This window comes from Oncorhynchus gorbuscha, linkage group LG23 (assembly GCF_021184085.1).
Source record: "Oncorhynchus gorbuscha isolate QuinsamMale2020 ecotype Even-year linkage group LG23, OgorEven_v1.0, whole genome shotgun sequence".
NCBI lineage: Eukaryota > Metazoa > Chordata > Actinopteri > Salmoniformes > Salmonidae > Oncorhynchus > Oncorhynchus gorbuscha.
The window spans coordinates 55177642-55195526 of NC_060195.1; the positions used below are offsets into that span (position 1 = coordinate 55177642).

At 42.3% G+C, this 17885-nt stretch overlaps 1 pseudogene; it reads left to right on the forward strand.

Moving 5' to 3' along the window:
- Nucleotides 1-617: 617 nt before the first annotated feature.
- On the forward strand, nt 618-17446 carry LOC124010438 (annotated as a pseudogene).
- The last annotated feature ends 439 nt before the right edge of the window (nt 17447-17885 follow it).

The window sequence follows — 17885 nt, forward strand, 5'->3', positions numbered from 1 at the left end:
ATAGCAAGGCAGCAACACTTGACAACCCAGCATGGTAGCAACACAACATAACAACAACATGGTAGCAACACAACGTTTTTAACAGCACAAAACATGGTACAAACATTATTGGGCACAGTCAACAGCTTAAAGGTCCAGAAAAGGTCAAAGGACAATATTTTGTATGTGATGTTATCTAAAAATAAACAGTGACGTAAATGTGTTTTAAATGTATAAAATCACATTTAGATTAGGTCTACATCTCTGTAGATAAGTAGGTTATTACGAGACTGATTCTTCTGAGTGAATAGGCAGAAGTGGGTTCTGAGAATAAAACTACATTACCCATCAGCCATTACAAAATATTGGACGACTAAAGAATGACCTTTTATTTGCGGCAGCGTCCTTTTTGTGAATCTAAATTCATTTGATGTTGTGTAATGTAAACAGTATGTTCTAGAAATGAATAAAAGCATACATTTAGTTTTCTACGTGATAGTTGAGATTTTGGTACCAGTTGTCCATCTTCTTGCTGACCATAGCTATCGTTAGCTTGCTAGCTAGTTGGTTCTTCGATTTCAAGATTGGATTTTGTTGTGGTGTTGGCAGCTACTGGAATTATGTCTACACAATCTAATTTTAAACCAGTGACCCATGTTCTTTTCGACATGGATGAATTATTATTAGGTTATTCGCATACACTTTCTATATACACATAAGACGAACAAGCAAAACAGAATGTGACACGAATGAGCTACCTAGGCCTAGCATTCAGCAACGGCTCATTCATTCATGCGTGTTAACCATGGTGAAGCAAAATGAACATGTAAACGCTTGCTATCCGTAAAACAATCTTTCTTCAACCATAACACTCGCTGATCATTTCCATGTGCCGTCTTGCATAGTCTTCTGAATTTCGTTATTTAAATCTAGAATCCTTAGTTAAAAGCCTCTGTTTCAGTAAAAAGCATGGGGATGGGTGTGGGTAAATGTAACCATTAAAATGCATAGAGATTTGAATGCCCAAGGACTGACCATCCATGATATCAAAATGATAGATTAAACCATGTTTTAAAGCTATACCGTTTGTTTACATGTCTTTTCTTTACAAACATTGTAGTAAAACAAAGCGTATCATTTGGGTTCTGATGGGGTATGGCAGTCGAACTAAGCTTGTGAGAAGTTATATTCTTCCAGAATCAATGGGTATATATCATTACTTTATAAGTCCAAAACTTGATCTAGCAACTAAGGATTTTAGCTTTAAGGTAAACATGTGGTGATAACATAGCTATCTAACTTTTATTTTGCACTGTTTTGAACTTGCAGATACAGAGAGGCTGTACACATTGTCATACCAGGGAGTACGCAACCCGTTTGGAAAGAAATACACCTGGGATGTGAATGGGTAAGAAAGCAATGGAGGCTTCCACCATTATACGAGACTCCCTAGAACTACCAATGACACCTGAGGAACTTCTGATTGAGACTAGAAAAATACAGGAGAGGATACTTCCTTCAACTCAAATGATGCAAGGTAACTAAGGTGTGTGTGTGGTATATTTGTACGTTTTTATAGTTACCATAACATGAACAAAATATTTTTTTCTCACCTAGGAAATATCCGTTTCTACGCTATGGACTTCATAGCGTAAATTGAGTACCCCTGCTATAAGGCACGAGGCAGAGGGAGTGTGATCCTGGATTTGAACAGGGCTCAAGTTGTTTGGATTTGTTACTATTCACTAACCAATGATGTGTACTGTACAGTACCAGTCAAAAGTATGGACACACCTACTCATTCAAGGGGTTTTCTTAAAAAAAAAACTGTTTTCTACAACGTAGAATAATAGTTAAGACCCATCCCAAACCATCTCAATTGGGTTGAGGTTGGGTGATTGCGGAGGCCAGGTCATCTGATGCAGCACTCCCACACTCTCCTTATTGGTCAAATAGCCCTTACACAGCCTGGAGGTCTTTGTCCTGTTGAAAAACAAATGATAGTCCCACTAAGCGCAAACCAGACGGGATGGCGTATCCCTGCAGAATGCTGTGGCGGACATGCTGGTTAAGTGTGCCTTGCATTCTAAATAAATCACAGCCAGTGTCACCAGCAAAACACCCCTACACCATCACACCTCCTCCATGTGTCATGGTGGGAACCACACCCACAGAGCTCATCTGTTCACCTACTCTCCGTCTCACAAAGACACAGCGGTGGAACCAAAACTCTCAAATTTGGACTCATCAGACCAAAGGACAGATTTCTATCGGTCTAATGTCCATTGCTCGTGTTTCTTGGCCCAAGCAAGTCTCTTCTTCTTATTGGTGTCCTTTAGTAGTGGTTTCTTTGCAGCAATCTGACCATGAAGGCCTGATTCAGTCTCCTCTGAACAGTTGATGTTGAGATGTGTCTGTTACTTGAACTATGTGAAGCATTTATTTCGGCTACAATCTGAGGTTCAGTTAACTTTTATGAACAGACCCTCTGCAGCAGAGGTAAATCAAGGTCTTTCTTTTCTGTGGCAGTCCGCACGAGAGCCAGTTTCATCACAGTGCTTTATGGTTTTTGCGACTGCACTAGAAGAAATGTTCAAAGTTCTTGAAATGTTCCGTATTGACTGACCTTCATGTCTTAAAGTAATGATGGCCTATCGTTTCTCTTTGCTTATTTGCGCTGTTCTTGCCATAATATGGACTTGGTCTTTTACCAAATAGGGCTATCTTCTGTATACCACCCCTACCTTGTCACAACACAACTGATTGGCGCAAATGCATTAAAGAAGAAAATTAATTCCGCAAATTAACTTTTAACAAGGCACATGTGATAATTGAAATGCATTCAAGGTGACTATCTCATGAAGCTGGTTGAGGGAATGCCAAGAGTGTGAAAGCAAAGGGTGGCTACTTTGAAGAACCTCAAATATAAAATATATTTTGATTTGTTTAACACTTTTTTGGTTACTACAGTCGTGGCCAAAAGTTTTGAGAATGACACAAATATACAAGTCTGCTGCCTCAGTTTGTATGATGGCAATTTTCATATACTCCAGAATGTTATGAAGAGTGATCAGATGAACTGCAATTAATTGCAAATTCCCTCTTTGCCATGCAAATGAACTGAATCCCCCCCAAATTTCCACTGCATTTCAGCCCTGCCACAAAAGGACCAACTGACATCATGTCTGTCTGAAGGCAGGAGATCACTGCCTCAATCACTGATTGAGTTCCAATAACAGACTGGAATCTTCAAAGGAGGGTGGTGCTTGGAATCATTGTTCTTCCTCTGTCAACCATGGTTACCTTCAAGGAAACATGTGCCACCATCATTGCTTTGCATGAAAAGGGCTTGCACCCAAATCAACCATTTATATGATCATAAAGAACTTCAAGGAGAGCAGTTAAATTGTTGTGAAGAAGGCTTCAGGGCACCCAAGAAAGTCCAGCAAGCCCCAGGACCGTCTCCTAAAGTTGATTCAGCTGCGGGATCGGGGCACCACCAGTACAGAGCTTGCTCAGGAATGGCATCAGGCAGGTGTGAGTGCATCTGCACGCATAGTGAGGCGAAGACTTTTGGAGGATGGCCTGGTGTCAAGAAGGGCAGCAAAGAAGCCACTTCTCTCCAGGAAAAACATCAGGGACAGACTGATATTCTGCAACTTCTCCCAAACATCCAGGAACAATGCCTTTTCCAGCATGATGGAGCAGCTTACCATAAGGCAGAATTGATAAATAAGTGGCTCGGGGAACAAAACATTGATATTTTGGGTCCATGGCCAGGAAACTCCCCAGACCTTAATCACATTGAGAACTTGTGGTCAATCCTCAAGAGGCGGCTGGACAATCAAAAACCCACAAATTCTGTCAAACTCCAAGCATTGATTATGCAAGAATGGGCTGCCATCAGTCAGGATGTGGCCCAGAAGTTAATTGACAGCATGTCAGGGTGGATTGCAGAGGTCTTGAAAAAGAAGGGTCAACACTGCAAATATTGACTCTTTGCATCAACTTCATGTAATTGTCAATAAATGCCTTTGAAACTTAAGAAATGCTTGTAATTATACTTCAGTATTCTATAGTAACATCTGGCAAAAATATCTAAAGACACTTGAAGCAGCGAACTTAGTGGAAATTAATATTTGTGTCATTCTCAAAACTTGAGGCCACGACTGTACACGATTTCATATGTGTTATTTCATAGTGTTGATGTCTTCAAATATTATTTGACTATGTAGAAATTGTACAAATAAAGAGAAACCCTTGAATGAGTAGGTGTGTCCAAACTTGAACTGGTAACCAGGAGTGGAGAAGCTCGTCCACCATCTCTGTAAACACAACGTGCCCATCGCCATAGTGACAAGCTCAGCAGGCCTGACGTTTGAGATGAAGACCAGTCATCACAAAGCCTTTTTTGACCTATTCAGCCACATCATCCTGAGGGATGACCCCAATGTAAAAAAACAGCAAACCTCAGCCTGACTCCTTCTTGGTGTGTGCCAACAGGTTCACTCCTCCTGTGCCTCCAGGCACGGTAATAGGGACAGTAGCCTACAGTGGGTAGTGGAGTAGACTATTGCCCTATACTTGCCTCATGAATAAATAAGCCAAGTATAAAATAACCAGCCACAATAAGAGAGACAGACCAGTAGACACTCTAAGATACTCTCATACACACCTTGTAATGCTAGTAATGTTAGAGGGGGAAAGCAGCCCGAAGGTCACCAATTCTTACCAAACTTGGCTCAGATGCTATAAATGATAGGAAATGGGACAGGGTAGTGGACAGTGGGCTGGCACAACTTATAACGCTGAAAAAGAGCAACCCCTAAAAGTTGTACACCAATTCCGTTGTTTTTCATTTGTTACTTAGTATATACATTCGTAGGCTAATCATTGACCAGATAAACTAAATTGTTTTCATTGGAACCTGTGGAATTGCGTTTATACAGTACCTCCAAGAAAGTGGGTTACATCTTAAGCCCATAACCAATTCTGCTGTTAGGAAGGTTACCAAGGCTAATGTCATCATGTTATGCTTCAATGCCCCAGCTATCACCTGTTCTTAAGACATGTCAAAGGAATTATTATCTAGACACTGACTAACTCACTGATCGACTGTAAAGATCCAAACTAGGCTATCGAAAGTTTAGCTTCTATTTATAAGAACCTGTGGAATTTAATTTATTTACACATCCAGAAAGTGAGGGAAACGATTAAGCCTATAACCGACTTCATACTCTCTCATTCATTTCCATTTTCAATGCCAATGTTTTGGGTTATTAAGGGTAGCTGTAAGTAACAGGTCTGTGTTGTCAACACCAGCCATGAAAATACCCCCAACACTCCCACAACACTGAGGAATCACACTGTGTACATTCCCGAATGGCACCCTATTCCCTTTTATAGTGCACTACATTTGACCAGGGCCCATAGTGCACTCGTCAAATGTAGTGCACTATACAGGGAATAAGGTGCTACTTGGGATGCAGCCACAACCATGTTTAATCACCTTCCTTCCATGCCTGTTTTAGCAAAACCACCTAGGAAATAGGTCTACAATCATTAGGGTTAGATTAGACTACATTCAGTTAGTTTTACAGAGAGCTATCAAATGGAAAACGGAAAATGGGAACCCGAAAAGAGAGGTTAATAGCTTTGGATTTGTTGTTTTCCTTTTTGAGGTAAATGAATCTCCCTAACAGGTGCAGGGCTGTAGATTTTTCTGCAAATGGATCTGCTGCAGCAGTAGCCTTCAATACTTGTCGGCCTGCTTTTTTAAATCTCGGAGGCTTCCAAACATACCCAGTTAGGACTTGCGTTTTTCTTGATGAGATATGGAACTGCGGCTGAGAGGGGAATCGGTTCAGTGTTTAGTGGAATAACGAATTATGATGCATCACACCCTGGCTCCTCTCTCCGTGACAGTTTTGCCTAAGCACAGAGGGAGAGAGAGAAATAGGGAGGGAGGGGACAATTGTGGTTCAGGATTGCAAGGAGGAGACAGGAGAAAGACAGAATAAAAGAAAAAGAAAAAGGGAAGGTGTATTAACATTGTGTTCGCAGCTTCTCTCCTACCCCCAGATTAGTAGAAGCAGTGATGAATTTACAATGAGTTGAATTCATTGTAGTGAGGCATTTCACAGAAACTGCAGCGAAGACGGGCTTAGGTGATACATTTGAGTTGTAATTGTTTTGTTGTCCTTTTTACCTCTAAAATGTAAGCATTATTTCAAGCTTTCCCTACAACTGTACATGTTCAATAACAGTCATGCAGTGAAATTTCAATCCATTTCTCAGGATGCATTTGTCTTCTGGTGCTTTAAAGGTTGCTGTTTATATCAACGTTATTGGGAGGAAGGTTTCCTTGGAATACAGGCATGAAGTGACGTGAGGCATTTTGAGAGCCATGATGATGCTATGCAACACTGCAGGTAATACGCCTGGCAGACTGCTTAAAACCCTCTCACAAGTGAGTAATGTGCCCAGCCCAGTACTCTGTCTCTATGGTGACCAAAGGCAAGGAAATAGTCCTCCACCTCCTCCATTTTTCACTTTCTCCCCAGCACTAAAAAATACTATGACATAGAGAGAGTGAGGGAGAAAGGGAGGGAGGCCGAGGGAGATAGAGAAAAGGTTTTCACTAAAGGTGTGTGTGCTCAGCCTACCAACTAAGATTAATGAAGTAGGGTGCAATTTGGGACATACATTGAAAGGCAGGGAGAACAGTAATTCCGCTACCATTAATCATAAATGACCTTACACCAAGGAAAGGTTTATAGCACCAAAAACGGTACAATTAGGACACGAAATGAACTTGTGTAAAATGAAATAGGTCCATTATAGCATGGATCATCTTAAAGATATTGAAAGAGAGACTGTTGTTTAACTGTTGTAGGTAGTTGAGTTAGATACTGAATTATGTGCATGGGAAAGAGTCGTGCCTTACTTAAAGGCCAATGTCTTCACACTCCTACTGAGTCTAATAACCCTGTGTAGACTATAGTAAAAGAAACCCAACCAACCTTATTTAAAAACAGTGAGGGGACAATAGGTTTCAGAAAAGACCCACTTACATCCTAAATGACAATATATTCCCTCTTCATGCAGTACTTTTGACCAGGGGCCGTAGGGCTCTGGTCAAAATTAGTGCACTGTGTAGGGAATAGGGTGCCATTTGGGACTAAGTCACAGAGAGGCTCACACAGAGGGTGTAAAGAGTCAGTACAGAGACCGTATTGGCTCCAGAGCTTGGATCTGTAGCTAGCCTAGATAATGATATTTACAACAACAACAACAACACAATGCTGATTTAGGGACAACCAGTCGCCTCGGCTACACCCCCGTATTTTATGGCCATTTCAACTATCGGGACCCAGTGGGCCTCTCTGCAGTGCAGATGCACCAACCACATAATAAATTGTAACTGCTGCTATAATCCCAAAATAGACACATTATTCAATATTTCTCAACCACATAGTCCATTTTTTAAATTGTATTCTTCAATCTAGCTATCACATTGTGAACTGTGATGCGTTTGTTGTGCCCAGTGTGTTTGGTGCTGGTGGATTGAAATGGTCAGGGACACAGGCTTGATCTATCTATCTGAATAGTGAAGGCTGTGCTATTCCACAGCCCTAATGATGTTCCTTATGAACAGACAGCCCCATGTGCTTTGACGGAGAAGGTAGGGCCTCGCTGCGAGTAAAAATGTTTTTAAAAACAGGAGTGTTTTTTTTAATATCAGCTCTATGAAATATTCAATACTTGAGCTTTGAAGTTCTCTGCAAAAAATATTATGGACACAGTGGTGCTTTAAGTGGTCAGAAGGTCTGTTCTTAATAGCAGTAGATGTAATTCCGCTTGCCCTATACTCAGCAGTAATGTGCTTGTTTAGGTTTTTATGTCTAGCGCCACATTTTAGTGGCCTAAAACCCTGCGAACTCCCATTCATTTCAGATGCACAATATTATTTGATTTGTTAAAGTCCTTTCTGAACACAGACTTCCGTGTTCGTTTTTCACTAAGCCTGTTGGGTCCTTTTCCGTCCACACCAAATCAGGAACGGGGAGAATACATTGTCAGTGGGTCTGTCTGAGTTTATGAGGAGCTTTAACAGTATTGATCACTCCTTTTATTCTGTTGGAAAGAAATGCCAACGCTGGCATGGAGATGTAAGATTTACGGACAGACACTCGGTCAATGGGGATTTTTATGAGCTCCCGGGGGAGTGTCACTGTCACAGCCGGTATACAAGTTAAAGGCTATTTCCTGGGGGTCTAGTTCACTGAAATATCATGGTTTGCTAATGATGTTCTTATCTGGAAGGTAGTTGTGGAAGGATGGTGCGGGAGAGAATTGACTTCACTCAATCATCAATAGGTATGTCTTTACCTTGACCTTCTATTTCCGCCATTTCTAGATAACGTGACCCTTACCTAGGGTTATTTATGAAGTCTACCTCTTCCATAGCCTGCATGTATCCTAAGTCTTTCAAAACCTAATCTCTCTCAACCGATTCCGGGCACTTCGCAAGCACAGTGGCATGTTAGAAGAGACTTAAATCTTAAATCTAGTCTTTTTCTGAGTAAAAGATGAAAACGGGTCCTCACTCCTCAGACACCAAATGAAAGCTATTCCGCACCTGTCTGCCATCCGTCCTAAAATGACGAACATCTGACTGACCTCTCCATGTGATTTTCCTCATGGTTGACCAAACCACTCATTAGCCTAGTGAACGCAGCCCTCTGGAGGCCAATGGATTGCCCTGTTTTGCGTTTATACTGTGCCCTCCAGGGTCTGCATCCCAAATGACACCCTATTCCCTTTATAGTGCACAACTTTTGAGTGCACTCCAGAGCCCTGTGGACCCTGGTCAAAAGTTGGGCACTGTAAAGGGAATAGAGCGCCATTTAGGACGCAAACCTCCATGACCTCCAGATTTTTAAATGATGGCCTGCATTTCCTGTTTCCTGTGTATAACAAAGTACCCCATAACACAGATGATGAAACGTTACACATCCCTGTAGTCAGCCTGCCCTGGGCTTAGATGGTTTAGAAGAGGTAGCAGGCAATCTATCACTGTCTCTTCACTCACTCAACAACCCACGTTGCCGGCTCGAATATACACACTCGCACAACTCCTCACTGTGTGATGTGTTAGTTTCAGGTATTTCTTTGCTAAGGTACCATTCATCAAGTTTGAGAATGCATCGGTCTGAGACCGACTGTTTGATGTATGAACACACGCACTACCTACCTTATTGCATTACGCTCAGACCAGATTGGTGTCGGAGCAAGACGAGAGGCAGAAGGATTGTTTTATTTACCCGACATAAACAAAACATCAACTGCTCTGGTTAAATATTGAAGGGGAAAGAGACTGTACAGACGCTGTTATTTCAGTGAATGGCTGTGTGACTGTGACAAGCCCCGTCTTAAAGCCGTGCGAAAGTTAACAGACACACAGGCACTCTGGTGTTGACATAGTTGGTTTGCCTTGTCGTGTCAGACGTTGACAAAAGCGACAAGGGAAGTAATATGTTGGAGCAGAGGATCAGCCTCTTTAGGATATAACACCTGGGGAAAAAAGAAAATGATTTGTTGACTGGATCACTGTCAAACAACTGTGTGTGTCAAAATTCCATTCAAAATACGTTTAAAAAAAAATCTCTCTTGATGTGTCCTTCCAGGAACATAAAAATGACACAAAATGACATAAAAAAGACACAATAAAATAGAAAATGACACAGTAAAGGTAGTATTTAGTAGTAGTATTTATTGGGATCCATACAGGAGGAAAAAAAAGCACAACTAAAATACATAATATACATAATCTGCCTGTCTCATGCTTCAGGAACAGAAGATGTCTCCTGCCCTATGAGCCATTCTGACTCAGACAAGCCGTGGCTTGTGCAAAGCCACCCACCTACATCATTCAATACACAACACAGTGCAAATTACAATGCAAAATATATCAAAATGGCTCTCTTCACAGTCCCGGTTGTGCCGTAAAGGTGTTCTTTTCATCTGTATTTTAAATATTTTTGAAATCTGTTTTTATTGCTTTCTTGAGTTACCGGAGGTGGCAGAGATCTCCATGTTGTCGTGGCTCAATTAATACTGTGCGTTATCCCAGCCTCTGTTCTGGACCTGGTGACTGTGAAGAGACCTCCTGGTTGCGTGTCTTGTGTTGGACCGATGAGTGTCCGAACTGTGTACCAACTGCTTGAACAGACAGTTCAGTACCTTCAACACATCGATATCTCGCACAAACGACCGATAGTGATGCAGTCAGTCTCTCCTCTACTCGGAGCTAGGAGAGATTGACATGCATGTCACTGACATTCGCCATCTGTGTACATCTACATGCAATTACTGCAATTACGTGCTGCTCTGTTCTGGACCGACTGTCATTGGGGCGACAGGGTAGCCTAGTGGTTAGAGCGTTGGACTAGTAACCGGAAGGTTGTGAGTTCAACCCCCCAAGTTGACAAGGTACAAATCTGTCGTTCTGCCCCTGAACAGGCAGTTAACCCACTGTTCCTAGGCCGTCATTGAAAATAAGAATTTGTTCTTAACTGACTTGCCTGGTTAAATGAAGATAAAATAAAAATCGACTTATGTCCCTCTTTGCCGCACACGACCCCACGACTGGGCAGTAGTCCAGGTGCGGCAAAGGCCTGTAGGACCTGCCTGGTCGACTGAGATGTCAAGAAAGCAGAGCAACACCTCATCATGATTGAGTCCATATGATTTTACCATGATTCTGTAGCTTGCTACAGCAGTTTAGTCTCTTTAAGTTGCTCAATCGCCACATTATTCAATAATAGACCTGGAGGAGCTTTAGGGTTGAGTGAGTGATTTGTCCCAACAACAACACTTTTAGTTATTGTTTTAAATATTTAGCACCAGCCTATTGCTAGTTACCCATTTTAAAACTGACTGGAGCTCTATGTTAAGTACTTCTGTGTGTATTTCAGGATGGCTTCCTGGATTCCAAAGCAGCTGATTGGTCGGCCCATCACTAAATGGAGCTCTGACTCCGCCCTCTTGTCAGGGGATACAGCACGTCTGCAATTACCGACTCCTGCAGCTTGAAAAGCCAGTGTTCCTTTGTTAGGTGAGAAAGCTTCTTTGTATATGATGTGTTGGTTTTTGGTCTGGTAAATGTGTTGAAAGTGTTTTGTAGCTGTTCCTGTAGAGGTATGTGTATACAATAGTACCTAGTGTTTTTGGATTATTTGAAATTGTTCACTAAATTTTAATTATTCTTTTTCATTTGTTCTCAGGGGGGGAAGTCACCTTAGGAGTGTTCATTCAAGAGGCCAAAAGTATTTACTCTGTCTATGCACACTAGGTAAGACCTGGGCGAACCACCCCCTGGATTTTGGTTAGTGTGCCAAGTGGTAGGAGAGGGGAAACTTTAACTTTCTTTGCTTTGGTTCCTTCCAGCCCCGTTTCCCCGCCTTACCGTGTGAAGGAAGAATAAATTCCCTGTAAATGGTAATATTCTCTCCCTCTGTCATCCATACCCGCACCTACAATCGCATACCTTTTTTCACTCCACAGGCAATTGAGTTGTAGCAGGGTGTTGCGTTCCCCCCTCCGAGAGGCGTACGTGACAGTACACTCAGTGTATATTCTGTAGAAGGTTGTTTAATAGAAACAGAAAACAATGGCCCAAGTCGGCTGCCCAGCAGTACACCGCACCCCACTGAATTTGCATTAGAGGTTTCGATAAAATCAAACAACTCTGTGTTCTATTAGATGGGTAATTCATGATTGAGGGGATGCAAATCCATAACACTTAAGTGTTTTTTTTTTCTTTCAGCAATAGGTTTTGATCAATGATGGTCTACCAAAACCGCCTCTTACTACCAATTTCTTTCATCCAATCATAAGTCATTTGTGTCAGTGCCGAGCATGTTGAGTGCTCTTCCCTACATGAATGCTGAAAGTCTTCTTAATGTGTTTTCTGTGAAATACCTTTTTGAGCTCCACTATACCTTCCTCTCCTCATTCATCTGTGTGTAGATTTGATAAACCCAGCTTTATTTCCTAGTTTCCCTGGTCCATGTCTAGGTTGAGTGCGTATGGCGACTGTGACCTACGGTTCTCTGCTTCTCCATCTGGGCCGACTGGCTCATCTAATGAGGATTCCCCAGGGACTGACCATGCTGCCAGGTCAAGTCTATGTGACAGATCCAGACCCTGCTCTCTGTTTACAATAGCATGAGCCTTCTGTCTAGCAGCAAGCCTACACACTCATCTGCCATAATATACAGTCATATGATTCCGTAACATAACACACAGTCCATATGATTCCGTAACATAACACACAGTCCATATGATTCCGTAACATAACACGCAGTCCATATGATTCCGTAACATAACACGCAGTCCATATGATTCCGTAACATAACACGCAGTCCATATGATTCCGTAACATAACACGCAGTACATATGATTCCGTAACATAACACGCAGTACATATGATTCCGTAACATAACACGCAGTACATATGATTCCGTAACATAACACCCAGTACATATGATTCCGTAACATAACACGCAGTACATATGATTCCGTAACATAACATCCATACACTACGATTCCGTAACATAACATCCATACACTACATGACCAAAAGTATGTGGACATACTCGTCGAACATCTCATTCCAAAATCATGGGCGTTGGATGTTGAAACATTTCTGCAGGGACTTGTTTCCATTCAGCCACGAGCATCAGTGAGGTCGGCACTGATGTTGGGCAATTAGGCCTGGCTTGCAGTCGGCGTTCCAATTCATCCAAAGGTGTTCGATGGGGTTGAAGTCAGAGCTCTGTGTAGGCCGGTCAAGTTCTTCCACACCGATCTCGACAAACCATTTCTGTATGTACCTCGCTTTGTGCACGAGGGCATTGTCATGCTAAAGGGAAAACAGCCCCAGAGCATTATTCTTCCTCCACCAAATTTTACAATTGGTACTATGCATTTAAGCAGGTATCATTCTCCTAACATCCGCCAAACCCAGATTAATCCACCGGACTGCCAGATGGTGAAACGTGATTCATCACTCCAGAGAATGCGTTTCCACTGCTCCAGAGTTCAATGGTGCCGATCTTTACACCATTCCAGCCAACGCTTGGCATTGCGCATGGTGATCTTAGGCTTATGTGTGGCTGCTCGGCCATGGAAACCCATTTCATGGAGCTCTTGACGAACAGTTCTTGTGCTGACGTTGCTTCCACAGGCAGCTTGGAACTCGGTAGTGAGTGTTGCAACGGAGGACAGACGATTTGTTTTGTACTCAGTGGTCCTCTTCTGTGAGCTTGTGTGGCCTATCACTTCGTGGCTGAGCCGTTGTTGCTCCTAGACATTTCCACTTTGCAATAACAGCACTTGCAGTTCACCGGGACAGCTTTAGCAGGGCAGCACTTTGTCGAACTGACTTGGAAAGGTCGGAAAGGTGGCATCCTATAATAGTGCCACGTTGAAAGTCACTGAGCTCTTCAGTAAGGCCATTCTACTGCTAATGTTTGTCTGTAGAGATTGCATGGCCGTGTGCTCGATTTTATACACCTGTCAGCAATGGGTGTGGCTGAAATAGCAGAATCCACTCATTGAAGGGTTGTCCACATACCTTTGTGTATATATAGTGTATCTGATTAAATCACACAACATACACTACCGTTCAAAAGTTTGGGGTCACTTAGAAATGTCCCTTGTTTTCCATGAAAACACATGAAATGAGTTTCAAAATCAATAGGAAATATAGTCAAGACTTTGACAAGGTTAAAATAATAATTTTTAATGGAAATAGAAATTGTGTCTGAAAAGATTTCACCCCATGCTTCCTGAAGCACCTCCCACAAGTTGGATTGGCTTGATGGGCACTTACAAACCATACGGTCAAGCTGCTCCCACAACAGCTCAATAGGCTTAAGAACCGGTGATTATTCTGGCCACTCCATTTTAGACAGAGTACCAGCCAACTGCTTCCTCCCTAAATTGTTCTTGCATAGTTTGGAGCTGTGCTTTGGGTCATTGTCCTGTTGTAGGAGGAAATAGTCTCCAATTAAGCGTCGTCCACAGGGTATGGCATGGCGTCGCAAAATGGAGTGATAGGCCTTCTTCAAGATCCCTTTTACCTTGTACAAATCACCCTCAGACCAGAACATTGCCTCCACCATGCTTGACAAATGGCATCAAGCACTCTTCCAGCATATTTTCATTTTTTCTGCATCTCAAGAATGTTCTTCTTTGTAATCCGAACACCTCAAACTTAGATTTGTCTGTCCATAACACTTTTTTCCAATCTTCCTCTGTCCAGTGTCTGTGTTCTTTTGCACATCTTAATCTTTACTTTTAATTGGCCAGTCTGAGATATGGCTTTTTCTTTGTAAGAAAATATATGGCTTTTTCCAGCATCCCCGGAGTGGCATCTTCACTGTTAACGTTGAGACTGGTGTTTTGCGGGTACTATTTAAGGAAGCTGCCAGTTGAGGACTTGAGGCATCTTTCTCAAGCTAGACACTCTAATGTACTTGTCCTCTTGCTCAGTTGTGCACGAAGGCCTCCCACTCCTCTTTCTATTCTGGTTAGAGCCAGTTTGCGCTGTTCTGTGAAGGGAGTAGTACACAGCGTTTTACGAGATCTTCAGTTTCTTGGCAATTTCTCGCATGGAATAACCTTCATTTCTCAGAACAAGAATAGACTGACGAGTTTCAGAAGAAAGTTATTTGTTTCTGGGCATTTTGAGCCTGTAATCGAACCCAGAAATGCTGATGCTTCTTTAATCAGCACAACCGTTTTCAGCTGTGCTAACATAATTGCAAGGGGTTTTCTAATGATCAATTAGCCTTTTAAAATGTCAAACTTTGATTAGCTAACACAACGTGCCATTGGAACACAGGAGTGATAGTTGCTGATAATGGGCCTCTGTACACATATGTAGATATTACATAAAAGATCTGCCTTTTCCATCTACAATTGTCATTTACGACAGTAACAAATGTCTAAATTGCATTTCAGATCAATTTGATGCTATTTTGATGGATCAAAAACACGGACATTGTTAAGTGACCCCAAACCTTTAAACCGTAGTGTACATACTTATGACTCAGTCACATAACATGCGTCCATATGATTAAAACCCATTCTCCAGTCCCAGTCTCTCTGAGGGAAACTTTTCTCTCCTTGTTTTAAGTGTCCCGTGATAGTCCTGTAAACTATTAAACGTCCTGGTCCGTTCTGCTGAAGTAGTTGCTGCTGGCTGCCAAGCAGGCCCTGGATCTGCTCCATAACAACACTACGCTGTGTCCTGTCATATCCCCTTAATACACCGTTGTAAAGGGAGTGTGTGTGACGTGCTGCTGAGCTGGCTATTCACAGTAGTCTTGGCACCAGCCACTGTAGTCTGCTGTGCGTCCCTAATGGCATCCCATTCCCTACGTAATGCACTACTTTTGAGAAGAGGCTGGTCAAAAGCAGTGCACTATGTAGGGAATAGGGTGTCATTTGGAAAGTATCCACACACACACACACACACACACAGAGTCTCCCCCTCTTCTCTTGTGTTGTAGCATTGACTGCCTTGGGTACACTGTGAATACAGATGAAATTGGTTCTGATGAATGTTGCATGTGTTTGGGTGTATGCCTCGGGACTGGTTGTTAATCTTCCATGGGGATGGCTGTTGGATGCCTGCATGGTAAACGACTTTGGGTTCTCTGTCTGTTCTCCATTCACTGTTCCCAATGCATGGAATAGCAGGCCTGTAATTCAACAATAAAATATAGATTTTTGAAGCAAACTTCTTTGGTCCTAACAATGAGTGGGAGAAAAGACCCTTGACCCTTTATAAAGGCAAATCAACACCCCAATCTCTCTTTGCTGCTGTGACTTGTAGCCTGGTCACAGATCTACTTGTGCCCTTGCAAACTCCATTTCTCATTGTCAAGCCAAACATGTTTGGCATGACAATGAGTGACAAGGAGTTGGCATGATCGTCTGAGTGCCAGTCTGTTTGTGCTATGTGCCTTCCTCCTGAGCCAAATGCAGTGCATTTGAGTCCTGTTTCCCTCTCGTCCATTACAATGCAGCCATTGAACACTGATTTAAGGTTAATTTGCCTGGCTCGTTACCTAATTCAGAGTCTTAGTTGCTCCCAATTAAGGGGCATTACCTAACGAGGGCCCCTCGGTAGCCTTGCTGCTCTGTGTTTCCATACTTATTGTCCCTCTCCTAGGCTACTTCTAGGCAATAGTCAATTAGTCAAATCTTCTAAAGTCCTCGAGTCGGCTTCTATTGTTCCATCTGGGAACCTTTTTAAAGTTATTTTAGTTCCATTTAAGAATTAGAGAAGCGACTGACTGGTAGTCAGGGCATTTAGGGCATTTCCGAAGCTGCTAGGTCAATCTGGTACAATTAAATTGCATTGTCTGTCACCATTAGTGTGTGAGGTAAGTCAAAGGCAAATTGGAGGGAAATCATGTAGAAGAAAGAACATTGCAGAAAATAGTGCAACTGTGTGATTCTTTTTGTGCACTCATTCAAATTATAGGGATTGATTGAACCTTGAATTAGGTAGCGGCGGGCGACGTCTTTGGAGGGGGTGTTTTGTTTGAAAAGCCAGGAAGCGTAGCTATTGAGGTTCAAAAAGCGCAGGATGTCGGAAGTTCCCAATGAATAAAAAGGAAGCTCTGGTCACTCAGTTCTTTGTCCATTCTTCTCAACACTGCTTCCATATTGGCTTTTCATTCGTATGCTGCCTTTATTCATGCATCTGTGACGCAAAAGTAACAGTCAGAATCATAGTGTGGGTCACCTCACCTCAAAACGAGTTCTTCAGTATGACAGCCTTCCTCTGCTCTGTTTTCTCCACCAGACACCGAGTTGCAGGTCATAGACAGGCTTCTCAGTCCAAAACATTGTGCTTTGTGCTGTGTCAATAGACTGTACTGTTGTGGTTGCATAATAAGGCATCATAAACCTTCCTTCCTCTTTTTTTTATTTTAAATGGATAACTTCTGGTATTTTGCCTTCAACCTCCTGTATTGGACACACAAGGTTATAATACACAATAGTCTGTATAGCAGACTTACATGAACCATTGTTCACTCCATCATGCCCCCATGTGAATTTAAAAATCATTTTGTCTCCTTTCACTTTTTATTTAACGCTGTTTGACATCCAGCACCTGCTTGTCTTGTTTCCTGGTGTTTGAGGATGCTCCTACGGGTGTTAAGGCCGGCCTGGCGACTGGGATGCAGGTGGTAATGATCCCTGATGACAAACTGGACCGAGGCCTTACCCAGGAGGCCACACTGGTCCTGAGGACCATGGAGGACTTCAAACCAGACATGTTCAGCCTGCCGGCCTATGACTGAGCTCCATCTGCTTCCTGCTTAGGACTGAGAACCTCTAATTCACCCCTTCTTTTTACCCCCTATTTCCACCATTTAGCCCAATCAGAGCAATGTAATGATGCTAATCACAATGCTGATCCAAATTATGCAATGATGCTGAATTTGATTGTTACTTGGAACTGTGATCAAGTTGTTAGTCAAATATTGATATTTTTGCTTTGGCCAAATAATGAGAACGGCTGAAAATAATGGTTGAATTGAACATATTGAGATGTCATTTTTTTTTTTGTCTGAACCTTTTACATAGGTTGGTATTGTAAGCAACTCGTTGCCGGTCAGTTTGTAGGCTTCTATTGTGATATGGGGTGCATCCCAAATGGCACCCTATTCTCTAGATAGTGCACTACTATTGACCCGAGCCCAACACAGTCATTCTAGGTAAAGATGTATCAGTCTCTGAGTCTTTGAACAGCTTTCTTAACCAACTGGAGATGAAGCTGTTGGATTCTTCCTCTTTTCCCCGCGTCATACCTTCTG